This window comes from Aquarana catesbeiana, linkage group LG04 (assembly GCF_042186555.1).
Source record: "Aquarana catesbeiana isolate 2022-GZ linkage group LG04, ASM4218655v1, whole genome shotgun sequence".
Classification (NCBI taxonomy): Eukaryota; Metazoa; Chordata; class Amphibia; order Anura; family Ranidae; genus Aquarana; species Aquarana catesbeiana.
This window is the reverse complement of record NC_133327.1, coordinates 651,117,996-651,136,661: the sequence shown is the minus strand read 5'-3', so window position 1 is coordinate 651,136,661 and position 18,666 is coordinate 651,117,996. Positions and strand designations below refer to the sequence as shown.

The 18,666-nt window shown below is 42.0% G+C and overlaps 1 protein-coding gene across 2 annotated transcripts in view; it reads left to right on the top strand.

The window, feature by feature from the left end:
• THADA (THADA armadillo repeat containing) overlaps positions 1-18,666 on the top strand; it is a 904,047-nt gene that overhangs the window by 803,647 nt on the left and 81,734 nt on the right. The gene's annotated exons all lie outside the window — the stretch shown is intronic.

The following is an 18,666-nucleotide window of genomic DNA, read 5'->3' as shown; positions in this document are numbered from 1 at the left end:
ATAGCGTGAAACTATATTCAGGAACACCGGTGCAAACAAGGTTACTAATAATGAATCCAGAGTTTTTGTACTCGATGCAAGTATTGTACGCCAAACACATAGCAGATATATCTGCCTGATTTAGCACAAAGCACAGCTTAAGGAAACACCATCAATAAGCTATTAAGGAAGTGTCAGAGGTGCACTGGTAACATCAAAACATGTATACAATTGAGCGTATACCGAAGGGACATGGAAGGAGCTGCATTGATATGGAGATAACGCTCAGCCAATATCATTTGCCCGACATGTTCTGCAAACACAACAGCCAAAGAAAACAGGATGCTTAGAAGTGCAGCCATTGGAATGACAACAAAGAAGACAAAACTAAAGTCAGGGGTTGTGCAAATTAGAATGCAGTCTCTGCATTGTCTAGACTGAACCTAAGGCAAAGAAAACCATTTCCTTTTGTACTCTTCCCCCCCACCCCCATTAGAAAAAAAAAAAAAATACATGTCACTCATTTCTTCGGTCTTCCCTACGTAGATAGTTAAAACGGTATTAAACCCCAAAAATTGGAATTCTCAGATGAGGTGGCTGCTTTGGTTTTCATTGAGATAACAGCCAGCAGGCCGAACAAAAAAAAATAAGGAACAGATTCCTTTATCCATGCAATCAAGAAGGGTAGAAGAATCCTCCTCACTGAGAACATTGTATTCTGAGAGCGGGCACTCTACACTGTCAGAATACACTGATCTGTGGCTGCAGACGCTGATTGAGATTTTTTTTCTAAGAAGCCCATTCAACAGAAGTTGATCATTAGATTAATTTCTGTTGAGCAGGAACGGCCATACATGGATCAAAATTTAGCCAGTCCCTCGTGAACTGGCCGAATTTCAGTCTGGCTGAATTTGAAATTTCATTCAGATTGTGTAGTATGTTCTTTCATTTTACTAATGGTTAGTGGGGTGAAATTGATGTTCGTTGTTGACCGCAGTTGAAAAAGAAAATTTGAAGGAGCAGGATAGAAAATTCTTCTCAAACCAATGAGTTTCTAGCAGAGTATGTGGTTTTTCATTTGGGAAAGACCATTCATTCCAAAAATCCACTGTTAAAAGTGAACAAACGTTTGAAGTACTTGAGAAGAACATTCATCAAGTTATTGAATGTACTGATCAGAACTTTCATATGAATGTACTCTCCTGTACCAGCCATTATGTTGGGAAACTCAGTGACTCCAATTATCACCATCATTTTTTTTTTTCTATATATATGACAGACCCTTCAGATGTAAAAATTGCTTTCCAGGGGCACCATAATTGATACATTTACAACACTTGAAACTGTGCAGCACTAGCAATATTAGTAAACTGTAACAGAATAACGTGTTTTATGACACAAATCCACTGTATTTACTTTATCTCATTCAGTTTATATATTATACATGCTGTTTTAGCTTTAATCTGATAAAGTCTTGTACAGCATACAGTATAATACTTGTCTGCTTCCTGGAATGATATGTATCACACGCACCATTTAAATTAAAAGCACAGCCTGTTCAGTTATCTGAAGCCACTTTCATTGAAAGGCGGACAAATTAATTTCTTAGATTATTTGGATTTGCCTTAAGAGCTCGCAGTGATTTGCGCAACAGTTAAGTATTATAGTCAATGCCACCAAACTCATATTTCTGATTTGGTTGGATATCTGTAATTAGAATCGCCTGCCGGCTCCCTGAATCTTGGAGACTCCAAGGTCCAAATATCACTGTTGCGGTAGTTTGTGTTTCTTGGTAACAATTACCTAGTAAAAGTCTAATTTTTTTTTTTTTAGGCTGTTAAATGCACAGTTATCTGTATGTTCTCTGTTGGAGAGAATTTATTAGAGAGGATCCATTGGCTATACAATGAATATAAGCAGAGTTGTCAGTTTTGGTAAGGAAAGCTCACCACCAAAGTCTCCTAGGCTTCTCATGGAGATAACATCCTTAAGCCTAGTTCACATGGGCCGAATGTCAGCCAGCATTGGCCAGTTCAACAGAAACCAGCCGACATTCGGCCCGTGTGTATGACAGCTGGTCCGACTGTCTGTCGAAGGCTCATGACCGAGGAAGGTCTGTCGACTGGCTCCCGATCAGCGCCCCCAACCAATGGCTGAGAGCGCTGACCGGAGTGTTCTGGCAGGGGGCCTCCCCCTGCCAGAACACAATAGCTCAGCAGGGGAGATCGCTGTACTAATATTGCATAGTTGGTACAGTGCCTCTGACCTGAGCTGTCAGGTTTTTTTTCATTCAACCCATTGGGTTGAACGGAAAAAAAAACTAGTGATGTGTAGAAGACAGCTTCGCCTTTAGTGAAGATTCCTTTTAACCACATGCTGTTCGGGTCAATTTTTTTTTGTTTTTTTTACACATGTTAAAATAAGCATTTTTCTGAAGCTAGAAGTCACAAAATTGTTGCTTCCAGGTTTATTTATCACAAAAAGGATCGGGGAACAGATGTTCCTCTATGTCCACTGTAGGAAGGAGTCCCCGTTGCTTACCACGGTACAGGGCCTTCTGGAGGAATGGGAAAGCCCATGAACCACTGTGAGGGGGGTGCCTTCACAACACTGTAAAAGTGATCAGGTGGCTGTAAAGCCACCCAGATGACCTTTACACAAGTGCAAAATGCAATCGCCAGGTGGAATGAACAGTGCCAAGATCATGGCTGCAGCTTCAGCCATGATCTTGTAATAACCAGTTGCTGGCATGATGTTTATATACGTACCTTAGTCAGCAAGTAGTTAAGTAGCTCATCCCCCTCAAAACTGTGATTCATCAGTCCAAGCCATCTTCCATTGCTCCGTGGTCCATTTCTGATACTCATATGCCCATTGTAGCCACTTTTGTCTATGGACGCTGTTTAGCATTGGCACCCTGATTGGTTTGCGGCCACACAGCTCTATACATAACAGACTGATGCACTGAGTGTTCTCACACCTTTCTATAGGAACCAGCATTAATTTTTTTAGCAATTTGAGCTACAGTAGCTTTTCTATTGGATTAGACTACATGGGCCAGCCTTCGCTCCCTATGTGCATTAATAAACCTTGGCCACCTATGACCCTGTTGCGTGTTCGCCGGTCTTCCTCCCTTGGACCGCTTTTGGTAGGTCCTGACCACTGCAGACCGGAAACACCCCCACAAGAGCTGCATCTTTGGAGTTGCTCTGACCCAGTCTTCAAGCCATTACAATTTGGCCCTCATCAAAGTCGACCTAATCCTTATGTTTGCCCATTTTTTCAGCTTCAAGGATAACATGTTCACTTGCTGCCTAATATATCCCACCCACAATGTCATATTAACGAGTTAATCAATGTTATTCACTTTACCTGTCAGTCATGGTCATAATAATATGGCTGATTGGTGAATATTTTTTAATGGAAAAACTCTGAAATTGCAAGTTAAAAATTGCATGCGTGCACGCTTGAAAATCTGTGTCACCATTTGCATTATGCATATTTCATATTGGTTATATGCTGCTGTGTACAATTTGTTTCTTACCATTAGTGTGAGATGATAAAGGTATTATTACCGTCCTATATAATCATTCCTTACAGAAAGTTATCTGTATGTTAAATTCCACCTCTGGACACAGAAGCACTATGTGTTATGGCTGCATACAAACTGGACAAGTAGATGCTGGCAGAAATCAGAGTTCCCACTTACATCTGGGTCTACAGCATTGCCCTTTGGATTGGAGTGTTCCCCCTTATATCAGGGTCCGCAGAGTTCCCCCTTGAACTGTAAGGGGAATCCTGCAGACTCTGAGTGGAATTGAGGACACTGATTCAAGGGAGAACGCCAGGAAGTCTGATGTGGGGGGAACCTTGGTGACCAGAGACCACCTTCAGCAGAGTGAATACACTAAGGTAAGGGGAGTTATTGATATAAGGGGGAAACTTTTATATCAGTGTTCTACCTTACCTTAGCATATTCGCCCCCCTATCTTACATCAGTAAACCCCCCACAGCCTGGGCTGGAACTGATTAATAATTGCTAGCCGCAGGGTGCAGGGCACTGACGGCAGGCTTTGAGCTTCTTCTCCCGACTCCTCCAAGTTCCTCCCAGGCCAGAGGCGGCACTCCCACTCCCCCTCTCCTCCACCATGCATTCAGACTTGCTTGGCGCTTGCATTTCCAAAGATGACACCAAGTGCCTTGACATCACTGCATCTGCCCTGAGACCTCCCCAAGCCTGAGCACCATTTGACCAGCTTCAGAACTGAGCATGTGCAATTCCGAAGCCAACATATGTCCATCATTTTTAACGGACAGCTGATGCCCATAACGGACATTTACAGACAGTTTGTAAACCAGTCCATTTTTTCAAACTGTCCATACATTTACGAGCAATTGGCAACCCTGGCATGGGGCTGATGTTTCTCTGGTGCAAATTCTTGCAATGGAGAAGCCAATTGCCCATCTGAATGTGCTCCAATAGGTTGGTTCTAGCCCTGCCCTAATCTTCCCTACCTTTTCTTTTAATCAGTCACTTTTACATGTTTCACCAAATTCTGATGGCAATCAAATGAGATTACATCGTTTTGTGCATTGATGGTCTCTGTCCCTTATACACGAGTGTTTGCATAAAAGGAAAAAAAATACTCTTTAGTTCTGCTATAGTGAAGGTATTCCTAAAAAAAGGATTTACACATGCACAAAGGAAACAAATAAATAATGCTATTTAAAAACATTGCAACTGTGCTAAAATCAGAACACTTTCACAGTGTTACTCCAGCCAATTTTTATGTCGTTTTGGATTGAGTAGAGAGGAGTGAAGAGTTAAAATTTTGGTAAGGCTTTTGTTTTGCACTTTCAAACATATATTTTAGAGAGAAACATGTGATCCTCAGCAATGTAGATATTAAATAGCAGTCTTACAGGATGCTGTCTTTCGGCTCCATATCAGGCCCTATTATTTTTCTGGCCTGGTTTTCCAGACTGCTGTTCAGCTCCCAACCAAGATGGCTCCTGTGAGCCCAGGACTCAGCAAGACACTGCCCAAGAACAATGGTTCCCACCATCTTAATGTTAAACATGTCTGCCGTGGGTTTTTAACGATAATATTTTTCTGGTTTTCTTTTTCTATTTTCAAATCAGCTTGTATATTTTATGCAACCGCAAAGCAGTTCAGCTAGAGATGTTTGAAGTTGTGGAGAAGGCGCTACGTTGAAGGCAAATGACGTGGTATATAATTTGATATTGTTTTATTTTCCTTTATTTGTTTGTGGCCTGTAGGGTTCCGTACACATAGAAAAAATCTTAATTTGTTTATAGATTGTTTAGAGTAAACCCATTTAAAATATTTGCTAAGCCACATTTCTCTGTAAAATGACGATAATCGGGTTTGTAAGAGAGAGCAAAAAAAAAAAGGTTTATAGAGTCTCATATTTATAGCTTACTAACAATAACATGCAGTGCTTTATATAATGTATAGAATTGTTCACATAACTTCCTGTTCCAGAGGAGCTTAAGGGCCATACACACAGGCAGAATATCTAGCGGCATCCGCCGGTTCAATAGAAACCGCCCGACATTCTGTCTCGTCTGTATAGCAGCCAGTCCAAAAGAAGCCGGTCGCTCGTCTGGCTTCTGTCGAAGAGGCATGTTCGAAAAAAGGTCTGCCAATCGGCACCCGATCACCGCTCTCAGCAAATGGCTGAGTGCTGGCCAGTGTGTTCTGGCAGGGGGCAGTGCCCCTCTCAGAACACAATAGCTCAGCAGGGGAGATCGCTATACTAAAATCTGATTGTTAGTACAGCAGCTCCTCCTGAGCTCTTCAGTTTTTTTTGTTCAAACTGCTGGGCTTTACAGTCTAAGCCCCTACTCTAGACACACACATATGTATATTCTAGGGTCTTTTTTGATTTGCTGGAAGAAAAACAGAAACCCTAGACCTAGCAAATTGAAACCTAAGAGGAACATACAGTACAAACTACATGAAGATAGCCCTTGTATTTAACCCAGTACTGCAAGGTAACAGTACTACCCACTGCAGGACTGTGCCACCCAAATAAGGACAAATCTTACTTAATATCTCTTTTTTTAGGAGTCCAAAGTTAAGCTCATTGTTTATTTTAAGCAAACCTGTGACAGACTATGCACATTTAAGTATTTTCATATATTGCACAATCAATAACAGTGCTTCAAAACAAGCTCTGATTGGCCTTTGTAGCTATAGGCATTGTGATGAAATTCATCTTCAAAGTATACAACCATCATGGTAAAATCACAGCTCCTCTCCCCTTATTGTCTATGGCAGCAGAAACCTCCTTCTAATGTAAACAAATAGCCGTTAGGAACTTTGACAAGAACACCAGAAGATGCACTCCTGTTTTCTAGGCATTACTTCTCGGCATTCCCTTCTCAGTGAGTTAAACTTTTTTTCCCTGGAATATGTAAATAACTGGAAGAATATATCTAAGAAAAAAAGGGAAAATTTGGAGCATTTCATATGTATTCGATTTTGCATGTACTTTGAGTAATATGTAGGAATAAAAGTAAAAGCTGATATTAAGCCAACCTTAAAGGTTACCTCTCTGACCAATCCCTTTCCCTTCCCAAAATAGAGTGTACCCACCTGCAATAGCTAAAATCCCAATGAAATAGGGAAAATAAATGCCCCATTTACATACCTAAACCCATGGTGATGGCTGGGTCCTGACTTTTCTTTCTTTCTGCAGAGGCAAGTTTTTCTTCAAGTGCCTATGACATACCATTACCATTGACTGTCTCTTGGTGGAGCCACACATGGTGACTAGGGATAAGCTCAATGATGTTTAGATCCAATCCAAATCCACCAAAGCTATTCTGCCAGGAAGCTTACCCAAATCCACAGCTCCACTCTATGCCCAATCAGAAATATGAAAAAATGTATCAGCCACACTCCACTCTTAGCTCCTCTTGCTGTGTTTATTAGTATCAACAAAATGACCTCATACAGCAATGCCTCCACCTAGGAACCAACCTTCCTTGACGCGTTTCACCATTCCGGACTTGCTCACAAGGAGAGGGGAAGTCTTTTCCCTCTCCTTGTGAGCAAGCCAGGAGTGGTGAAATGCATCAAGGAAGGTTGGTTCCTAGGTGGAGACATTGCTGTATGAGGTCATTTTGTTGATACTAATAAACACAGCAAGAGGAGCTAAGAGTGGAGTGTGGCTGATACATTTTTTTGTATTTCTGCCAGGAACACGTTAATATACAGAGCCAATCATAAGCGGCCATGGTATTCTGCCCCACAGCCACATATATACAAAGGGCATGTATATGTGCAGCTTTTGAGCAAGGAATGCCTTGGCGGCTTATGGTTGGCCCTGTACAGTGACAGCTTCTTGGTGGGATAGCTTAGGTAGGTTTGGATTAGGATATGAACACAACTGAGTTCATCCCTAATAGTCACAAAGACTCTAGCAGTGGTGTAATGGTTTTGTAATGAGAGATGGCAACAAGACCAGTCAGTGGTGCACGTGCAGTCTCTCTAAGAAGAGGTACGACAGAGGGTCACATTACTGTGGAGTCAGATGAGTAAAAAAGGACTTTATTTTAATTTTTTTATTTTGGAATCATCATCTCCCTGGTGACTGGCTATAGTGGAACTTAAAACCTTAGTACACTACCCCTTAGGCCACTAGAATCTCTTTAGCCAGCATTAGAAGTTCCAAGATCCAACTAATCTTATCCTATAGGATTGCTCCCTTGCTGCCCAAACCATTGAGGCGCAACTCCATCACTGATTTCTCTCTGACGATCAAGGTAACCTGACCAGCAAATCCATGGATGTCCTACTGCGGTCCACTGCCAGAAGCTGGGTACCATCTTCCTCTCTGACGACATTGGGAGTCGGCTGTCTTGCCCAGGTTCTTGCAGCTGGCCCCAATAACATGCCACTAGGTCCACCTACTGGCCACTGTGTATCCCTGCTCATGCTCAGCCTCATGAGGAGTGTTATGGGGATATCCCAGAGGACTGCAGGGGCAGAGACACACCATTCTCGATAGGATATATAAGTAAAAATATATAAATAAAATGTTTTTAGTGGCCCTTTCAGGGCAATGCAAAGATTGCTCCCTTGTTGCCAAAACCATCTGGGCACCATTCCATCACTGTTTCCTTTCTGATGATCAAGATCCTCCTTTGGGAAATGACATTAATTGAACAAAGTGGCAGTTGCATTACAGTATCATGTGCTCTGCCTACAGTGAAGTGCCACCAAATACATAAATGTCATTAGACTGATAGCATCGGGCACAGCAATAGAATCCTTTATTCTGTTGCTCAAAGTGCTGGCCCTTTCTCTCACAGCATGATTGCTCCTCTACAAGGAATTTTAGGAAACCAGTATAAAGACAGATGCAGGTATTTATAATGACTGTATTTACAGTGGGGAAGATAATTACTTGATCTCCTGCAGATTTTGTAAGTTTTCCCACTTGCAAAGAAATGAGGTCTATCATTTTTATCATAGGTGTGTTTTAAATGATAGAGACAGAATATCAACCAAAAATCCAGAAAAAACACATGATACAAATGTTATAAATGAAGTTGCAATTCAGTGAGTAAAATAAATATTTGATCCCCAAGCAAAACATGACTTAGTACTCGGTGGAGAAACCCTTGTTGGCAAGCACAGAGGTAGGACGTTTCTTGTAGTTACTTGGCTATCGCTTGGTAACTAGAAATTTCAGCTACCTCCATAAATTTTCTATAGGATTAAGGTCTGGAAACTGGCTAGGCCACTCCATGACCTTAATGTGCTTCTTCTTGAGCCACTCCTTTGTTGGTATGTTTTGGGTCATTGTGATGCTGAAAGACCCAGCCATGACCCATCTTCAGTGTTCTGGCTGAGGGAAGAAGGATTTCATCCAAGATTTTATAATACATGGCACCATCCATTGATCCCTCAATGCAACCTGAAACAGCCCCAAAGAATAATGTTTCCACCTCCGTGCTTGACTGTAGGGATGGTGTTCTTAGGGTCATAATTGGCATTTTTCCACCTCCAAACAGCAAGTCTCCCTCCTCAGGAAGGCACATGTACAGTCATGCTAGTGAACATCTAAATAATTCAGAGAAGGATTATGAGAAGGTGCTGTAGTCAGATGAAACCAAAATTGAGCTCTTTGGCATTAACTCAACTCGCCGTGTTTGGAGGAAGAAAAATGCTGACTATGACCCTAAGAACACCATCCCTACAGTCAAGCACGGAGGTGGAAACATGATGCTTTGCGGCTGTTTCTCTGCTAAAGGTACAGGCCGACTTTGCCGCATTAAGGGGCCAATGGACGGGGCCATGTATTGTAAAATCTTGGATGAGAACCTTCTTCTCTTAGCCAGAACACTGAAGATGGGTCATTGATGGGTCTTCCAGCATGACCCAAAACATTCCACCAAGGCAACAAAGGAGTGGTTCAGAAAGAAGCACATTAAGGTTAATGGAGTGGCCTAGTCAGTCTCAAGACCTTAATTCTATAAAAAATGTATGGAGGGAGCTGAAACTTCAAGTTGCCAAGAGACAGCCAAGAAACCTTAAGTATTTAGAGAAGATCTGTAAAGAAGAGTGGACCAAAATCCCTCCTAAGATGTGTGTAAACCTGGTCACCAACTACAAGAAACGTCTTCCCTCTGTGCTTGCCAACAAGGGTTCCTCCACCAACTACTAAGTCATGTTTTGCTTGGGGGTCAAATACTTATTTTACTCACTGAACTGCACCTTAATTTATAGCATTTGTTTTATGTGGGTTTTTTTCTGGATTTTTGGTTGATATTCTTCTGTCTCGATCATTTAAAATACACCTATGATAAAAATTATAGTCCCTTCATTTCTTTGTAGTGGGTAAACTTACAAAATCTGCAGGTGATCAAATAATTATTTTCCCCACTCTAAAAACACATTTAACATTTTTAATAAATACATTACTTGGTTAAAGAGTCTTTTTTTTTTTTCGCTTTGAAATGCTGTTAATTTTTGAGCAGTAAAATTGTAACATCTCTTTATTTACCCTGGTGTAATCTCTGCCTGTTTCATCACTCATCCAGGAACAGGCCACAGATATTCCACTTTGGTACCAAAAATAAAACATTATTAGCCAGCAATGACCCATTCTTCCTAGAATATCAATTTTGGTGTCCACGTCTATGACAGCAGATAATAATCGACAGCCTACACTGCGCTCTTTATGAAACCAAATTATTCCCACAGTCAGAAAAATTGGATAGCTGGAACATCCTTTTCCCCCGAAGACACTAGTGGCATTAATTAAATCGAACCGAATGTTAACCAAGTGATCTTTTTAGAAACCAGAGAGAAGTTACGCGCAAAGAACAGTTCATCCAGTTCATGCATTTTCTGAATTCAGCATTCTTTGAATGCATCCTACAAGTCCACAATTATACACAAATGGAGAACATATTGACGATGACTTACTAAGAGAGTGGAGACTATTCACTTAGCAAAATGAATGTTCATGGAGCTCAAAGAGGAACTTCACCGCCCTCTGCTTTTTTTAACCTGTTATGCAGAGTTGTCCTTAAAGTCATTTTAAAGGCAGAATTTGTTTATTAAAAATAATAAACATGTCATACTTACCTGCTCTGTGTAATGGTTTTGCACAGAGCTGCCCCGATCCTACTCTTCTTGGGTCCCCTGCCAGCGCTCCTGGCCCCTTCCTCATGCCAAGTGCCCCCAGACCAAACAGCTTGCTGTGGGGGTACCCAAACAGGCTCTCTCCCGATCCACTGCTCTGCGTGTCCATTAAGATACAGAGCTGTGGCTCGGTCCCGCCCCCTCTCTTTCCTCATTGGCTCACTGTCTGTGATTGACAGGCAGTGGCTCCTGCTGCTGTCTTAGCCAATGAGGAGGGAGAGTCCCCGGAAAGCCGAGACTCTCGTGCACATTGCTGGATCAAGATGAGGCTCAGGTAAGTATTAGAGGGTCTGGGGGGGCTACTGCACACAGAAGGTTTTTTTTTTACCTTCATGCAATGTGTGAAGGTAGAAAACCTTGAGCCTTTACAACTTTTAAGGCTCAGTTCACACTGGAACTGGCTGCGGATTGCAAAGGAGCGCTGTGCGTCCCTGTTCCCTGTTTCAGGGAGGAATCAGAGCCGAATCTATGCCTGAATTCGGCCCTGAAACTGAGCCAAAGACACACTGTGCCTCCATAGGGAGCCGGTTACATTCTTCTGCTATGCGAATTGGATGCGGGTGAGCCCTGGCCTAATTCACATACTAAGCTGACCAGCAAATCCATTGATGTCCTACTGTGATCCACTGCCAGAGGTTGGGTCCCACATCGCCATTTTCCTCTCTGATGACATTGGGAGTAGGCTTTCTGACCCCCCCCCTAGACGCCATTAGGTCTAGGGTCCACTCAGGGCCAGTACAAGGGGTGGGCAGGAGGGGCGGCTGCCCTGGGCACACTGGTATCAATGTGAGGTGGGAGGGAGCCATGAGGCGATTGGGGGGAGGGGATTTGTGTTGGAAGGGGGAATTTAGGGGGCGGCAGGGGGTAAGAATTGTTCTAGAAGGGGAAGTTTAGGGAGGTGTGCTAGGCATGGTGATTTAGGGGGATCTGTGTTGGGGGGGTGGGGATTTGTGTTAGGAGAGGAGATTGGGGGTTTTGTGTTAAAAGAGGTGGTATGGTGGGGGGGTGGAATTGTGCTAGGAGGGGACTTTTTTGGGGGGAGGAGGATTCATGCTGTTAGTGATGATTGGAAGTTATTTGTGCTAGGAGAGGAAATTGGGGGGGGGGGGGGGCTGCGCTAGGAAGGGGGACAGATGGGGGACTGAGGAGAAATGTGTGCTGGGAGAAGAGGATTTGGAGTTGGGTGAGAGGATGTGTACCTGGGGGGGGGAGGTTAGGAGTAGTGGGTTTGTACTAGGAGGGGTGATTTTTTTTGGGGGGGGGCATTTGTGTTGAGGGGATGGGGGGGGGCAAAGATTTGTACGGGGAGGGGTGATTTCAGCAGGAGGCCGGATTTGTACTGGAAGAGAGGGGATTTATGCTTAGGGGGTAATCATGCAGATTAGTGCTCAGTTTTGAGCACTTGGGGAATTTTTGCTGACACAAAATGCTCATGCAGCTTGCGAGGGGCTGGGGGCGCAGTTTCGCATATTTGCCTTGAGCTCTAGAAGACCTTCTCCAAACACTGGGTCCACCCATTGGCCACTGTGTATCCCGCGAACACAATAAAATCTCTCCTGCCCTCAGTAGTATCTGCCGTCTTGCAGCCCTTATCAGAATAATGCGTATTCACAGACTAAAGAAAAAAAGAGAAAAGGAAGGCGCACCGACCTAGTGCATTACCACTGGTAAAGCTTTAATAAGGCATAAAACAGCAAAGTGTATACTCACAAACGAGCATGGATCACAGGCATTAGCAATATGAACACCAACAGATCAGGACCTGACGTCAAGTAGATGGAGCAATGGCTGACGCGTTTCGGGGGAGAACCCCTTTCCTAAGAGCCTAAGCAGGCAATGGCTGCTTACACACATGGTCCCCTCTATATATGTGTGTGCCTGTGCACCTCAATCACTATCAGCATCCACCCACATGCTCGTTTGTGAGTATACACTTTGCTGTTTTATGCCTTATTAAAGCTTTACCAGTGGTAATGCACTAGGTCGGTGCTCCTTCCTTTTCTCTTTTTTTCCGATGTGTATCCCTGCAGCCCCATGGGGAGTGTTATGGGGATATCCCAAAAGGCTGCAGGAGCAGGGACACATCATTCTCGATTGGATGAGGGCAGAGCCAGAGTAGAAAGATTTAAAAAAATCTATGCAAAACAAAAGAATGGCCTTTTTACATTACAGAGGGTGGTGGGGGCTTGCATGGAAGAAAAGTAATTTTTGGGGGTCAAGGTCCACTTTAATAAATTAAAGTAAATGTTGTGTTCATTTCAATACCCAATCATGTTCAAGAAATGTATTATTTACTTTGCAAATTAATAAACAATGTTAGTGAATACAGCATAGATTATATAGTAATAAAAAATATATAAATTAAATGTTTTTCGTGGTACTTTCAGGGTAATGCCCACATCCTGTTAGCCTTGATGTCTTGGTATTTTCTGTTACTGCTAAAGGGAACTCACTGCAGCTGATTGTTCTACCTGATACATTACCATGGCCATGAGAGTGCGCACCGATCCATGAGGTGATATCGAGCACAAACATCACTCCATCAGTATTTTGAAGCATATATCCTAACATATAGTATAAGGACTAAGCATATCTGCTGCTAGCTATAAAAATCTGGACCAGAGTTTTTAGTATCTCACTTTGTGTTGTAAATTTTAATCTAGGATGCCAAGGTGAGATAACCTAGTCTGATGAAAAAAAACTGGGGCAACCCTGAGCTGATACCATAGTGGTGAGACATCTTGTGTCATCAAACAATGATTTCACATATCACACAGTCAGCATAATACAATGGTAGTTGGTGGTTGATGGTGGTTGCGAGGTGTTATCACTATGTCAGCACAGCATGGTAAGAAGATTCAGCACAAATAAGGCTCAGCAATAGTTCTATTGGCAGATGCGTCCAATGTGGCTAATAAAAGGATAGGCACAAGTCATCTGCTTTAGTAAAACAACCAATTACTTTATTTCAGAAAATAAAAGCATTTTGTGGCTTTAAATTGCCACTTTCTCAGCTGAAGGTGATAAAATTGGTGTCTAGAATCAGCTGATAGTGTGCTCCACTTGGGAAATATTCTTTATCATCCACTACTAGGTAGAGTGTAGAGTTTGTGGCAATTATGTCATCTGGATGGATCACATCACAGCATGGTAGTGCACACAGTGTTGTCACAGTTTATATGACAAGTTTAATCCGTGATCGGATGGTCTTGTTACAGAAGTAGCGGTTATCCTACTTGATGTAGAGAGCCTAAAGTGGGGCCCCTGACATCGCCAAAGGAATGCATGTAATAATCAGAAAATGTAGTGCTGCAGAAAGCTGTTGGAGACTGCAGACCTAAGAGGAGATGGTCAGAGACTACAAACATGCTACAAGAGATGGTCAGACACTAAAAACATGCTACAAGAGATGGTCAGAAACTACAAACATGCTACAAGAGATGGTCAGACACTAAAAACATGCTACAAGAGATGGTCAGAGACTACAAACATGCTACAAGAGATGGTCAGACACTAAAAACATGCTACAAGAGATGGTCAGAGACTACAAACATGCTACAAGATATGGCCGGACACTACAAACATGCTACAAGAGATGGTCAGACACTACAAACATGCTACAAGAGATGGTCAGACACTACAAACATGCTACAAGAGATGGTCAGACACTACAAACATGCTACAAGAGATGGTCAGACACTACAAACATGCTTCAAGAGATGGTCAGAGACTACAAACATGCTACAAGAGATGGTCAGACACTACAAACATGCTTCAAGAGATGGTCAGAGACTACAAACATGCTACAAGATATGGTCAGACACTACAAACATACAACAAGAGGTGGTCAGACACAACAAACATGCTACAAGAGGTGGTCAGACACAACAAACATGCTACAAGAGATGATCATAGACTTCAGACAGGCTACAAGAGATGGTCAGAGACTACAAACATGCTACAGGAGATGGCCAAAGGCTACAGACATGCCACAAGAGATGATTATAGACTTCAGACATGGTACAAGAAATGTTTAGAGACTGCAGACGTTCTATAAGACATGATTATAGACTACAGACATGCTACAAGAGATGGCCAAAGACTACAGGCATGCCACAAAAGATGGTCAGGGACGTCAGACATGCTACAAGAGTTGGCCAAAGACTGCAGAAATGCTACAGGAGATGATCAGAGACTGTAGGCATGATACAAGAGATGGGCAAAGACTACAGGCATGCTACAAAAAAGGGTCGGAAACTACAGATCTGTTACAGGAGATGATCAGAGATTATGCATGACCAAACACTGATATTGAAGTTGTTGGAGACTAGGGACATGCTTTAGAAGATGGTCATAAGCTAGCCAGGCTGGATTCTCTCCCGTTCCGTTCATGAGTTCAATTACAAAAATTGATTATCCCATCCATACTATGGAGTGGATGGGGGAATTTCCACCACTGGCTGCTGTGGCTGCATTGGTGCTGCCGAACAGTGACTGCATCAGATAGGATACTCCTCTGGAACCCTCTACCTCAATCTGTCCGGCTATCTCCTACTCTGGATTTCTTTAGGCGATCCCTGAAAACTCGTCTCTTCAGGGAAGCCTATCATGCCTCCAACTAACAACTGAACTTTTATTTCTTCTGTCAGCATATCCCCCACAGTTATTACCTTTTGTACCACTTGCCCCACCCTATTAGATTGTAAGCTCATATGAGCAGGACCTTCTTAACTGTCTTGTATTTTATTGTATTGTAACTGTACCGTCTCCCCTTAGATTGTAAAGCTCTGTGCAAACTGTTGGCACTATATTACTGAATAATAACTGAAACAACAAATTTCAGACACATTTGGAAATCTAGGTGTGTGATAATGAGTGCTTCTGAAACGCTAGCCAGTTGACCCCTACACGGCCCACAGTGTTCATATTTTTTACACTATAAAACAAAACACAAATGCAAGTTATTACTTATTTTAACTTGAAAGCATTTTCCTTTCCTCTGATTCTCAATCGTCATCTGCTCTTCTCCCCGATCTGGTAAGAAAAGTGGGTACATGGGCTCCATCTGTCCACATGAAGTTCTCATGAAGGCCTTGTATCAGAAAGTGCTCTAGGCCTCATTTAATTTTCTTCTAATTTCCCCAGTCATGGGAAACTTTTGCTTTTGTCTTGTTGTTTGAATCATTTTTGTAGCAAAGTGAAAAAAAACTCAAATCTGTGGCGAGGGTGGGGTGAACACGCTGTTTTTTTTTTTTTTTCCTCTTCCAGAGTTCCCCAATTTTATTTGTGTGGTAAGTGTCACTTCCTCTGCCAAATACTGAACAGAGTTCACTTCAAACTTGTAAACAGAACTCTGTGCATCTGCCTGTGGTGATCTATCAAAGACCACTATTGTGGTCTACAACAGCCATAAATGACAGGCCTGAAAAAGCAAGCAAAAAAAGTAAACAACCAAAAACACAGTAAAGTTTTTTTGTGCACAGCAGCACCCGGGAGAAAACAGAATCGTGCATTGCTAAGGATGTGGTTTTATAGGTAAAAAAAGCTAATTTAAACATTGTGAGAGCATTGTTTACCACAGGGAAATTCCACCAACTTTGCGGCCTTTGTAAATCTTCTCCTGTTCAGTGTGACAACAAGCAATCATATAACAGTATATGTGACCTCTAACCCTCTCTGCATTTCTGTTGGCAGCATGGTTGCCAACATTTTATAACTGCCAGGGAAGCTTTCATTATGCCTAGGCTGGATTCTAAGGATCCTCTTCTAAGGGACCTTATTGTGATATAATTTAAGTAGATGTAAACCAAAAAGCCAGTGACATTAACTTTATTAATAAAGCACTATGGGGGTGGATATCTAAAACTGGAGTATGCTAAATCTGGTATAGCTCTGCATACAAATAGGCTTCCATTTTTTTCGTCAAAGCTTCATTGAACAAGCTGATTGGCTACCATGCACAGTTGCACCAGATTTTGCACTCTCTAGTTTTAGTAAATCAATTCTTTGTATCATAAACAATTGCCAATTTTTATTTATTTTTTTTAAACAATATACTTGGCCCATTTTTTTTTTAGTCTTCTGTTACAGCTAAAGTTGGCCTTAACGCCTGTAGATTTTCGTTTGAACACTGATGAGAATTTATCAAAATCTTTCATCTGAACATTCGATGGTGCTTTCAGGAACTCAACTAATTTCCATTTGAGTATCATCATGGTACAAATTACAGTGGACACAAATTACAGCGGACGCAAACTGGTGGCGGCGAGCATGCGTGCCCCCTAACCGGCAGAGTCGGATTACGTATATACGTGATCCAGCGCACAGGTTCAGCCTTGTAGCAGTAAAGCTGCTATAGGGCGGACCTTAAGTGGTTTAATAGAGTTATGCACATGCACTTGTCAAAGTTAACCCAGATTTACAATTAAAAATTCAGACATTGACATGGTAATACCACTTAGGGTCCGCCCTATAGCAGTTTTACTGCTACAAGGCGGAACCTGTGCTCTGGATCACATATATATACGTTATCTGACTCTGCCGGTTAGGGGGCACTCAATGGCGCTGCCACCAGTTTTTATCCGCTATAATTACACACAGCGGAAGCTGATCGACGGGTGCACAGTACTTGATGCCCGCCAGTAGCTGCCGATCGTTTGGCAGAGAGTCAGAACGACGATCTGCCTATGTACGCAAGGCAGATCGCCATTCTGACAGGAGGGAAGAGATGATTGTGTGTCTGCAAAGCAGGGAATACATTTTGTGTCTTCCCCTAGTAATAGCACCTCGCACAGTGTATTAAAACACTGGCTAGGCACACAGGTAACCCTTTGATCACCCCTGATGTTAACCCCTTCCTAGTGTCAATAGTACAGTGACAAGTGCATATGTTTAACACTGATCATTGTATTAGTGTCACTGGTTCCCAAAAAGTGTCAGTTAGTGTCTGACTGTTCGCTGCAATATCACAGCCCCACTATAAGTCGCTGATTTCCGCCATTACTAGTAAAATAAATATATAGACGCTATATTTTTTTCTAACAAAAACATGTAGCAGAATATATATTGGTCTAAATTTATGAAGAAATTTAGATTTTTTTTGCACTTTTTTATTGGATATGTTTTATAGCAGAAACTAAAAAATATTGTTTTTTTTTTTTTTACAAAATTGCCCGTCTTTTTTTGTTTATAGCACAAAAAATAAAAAAAGCAGTGGTGATCAAATACCAACAACCGAAAGTTCTATTTGTGTGAAAAAAAGGAATTCAATTTTATTTGGGTACAGCCTTGCATGGCCGCGGAATTGTCAGTTAAAGTAACGCAGTGCCGTATCGCAAAAAATGGCCTGGTCATGAAGGGAGGTCAAGGGGTTAAGAATTTTTTGCCCCCAATTTAACTAATAGAAATTCGCACATTACCATTAGATTCAATTTTCCATAATTGTCTTTTGATTTTTCTGCTCAAAAACAATTGTCAATTCAGAGGTGGGAGGAGGACCTGGGACGAACTTTAGAAGACACGGACTGGTCTAACATATGGCTCACATCTAAGTCATCTTCACCCAACATCTTAGCACTGGAGACAAATTATAAAGTCCTAACTCGCTGGTACCTTGTACACGCTAGAGTGGCAAAATATTCACCTAATACCTCAGCTCTTTGTTTTCGAGGATGCCCAGAAATAGGCACATATTTACACATATGGTGGACGTGCCCAGTAATCCAAACCTTCTGGAAGGAAGTCTTCGTGATTGCATCTAAAATATTTAAAAAAATAATACAACCAGATCCATATTTAACTTTACTTAATCTAAAACCGGAATGGTTAACACTCTCTCAATTCAAACTTATGATCCAACTAATAACGGCTGCAAAACAAACAGTGGCCAAGGCATGGAAATCTCCTACATTGGTACTAGCAGAAACAATTCACAGAATGAATAATACAATGTCCCATGCTAAGATGGTAGCCATCGATCAAAATCAAATTCCAAAATTTGAAAA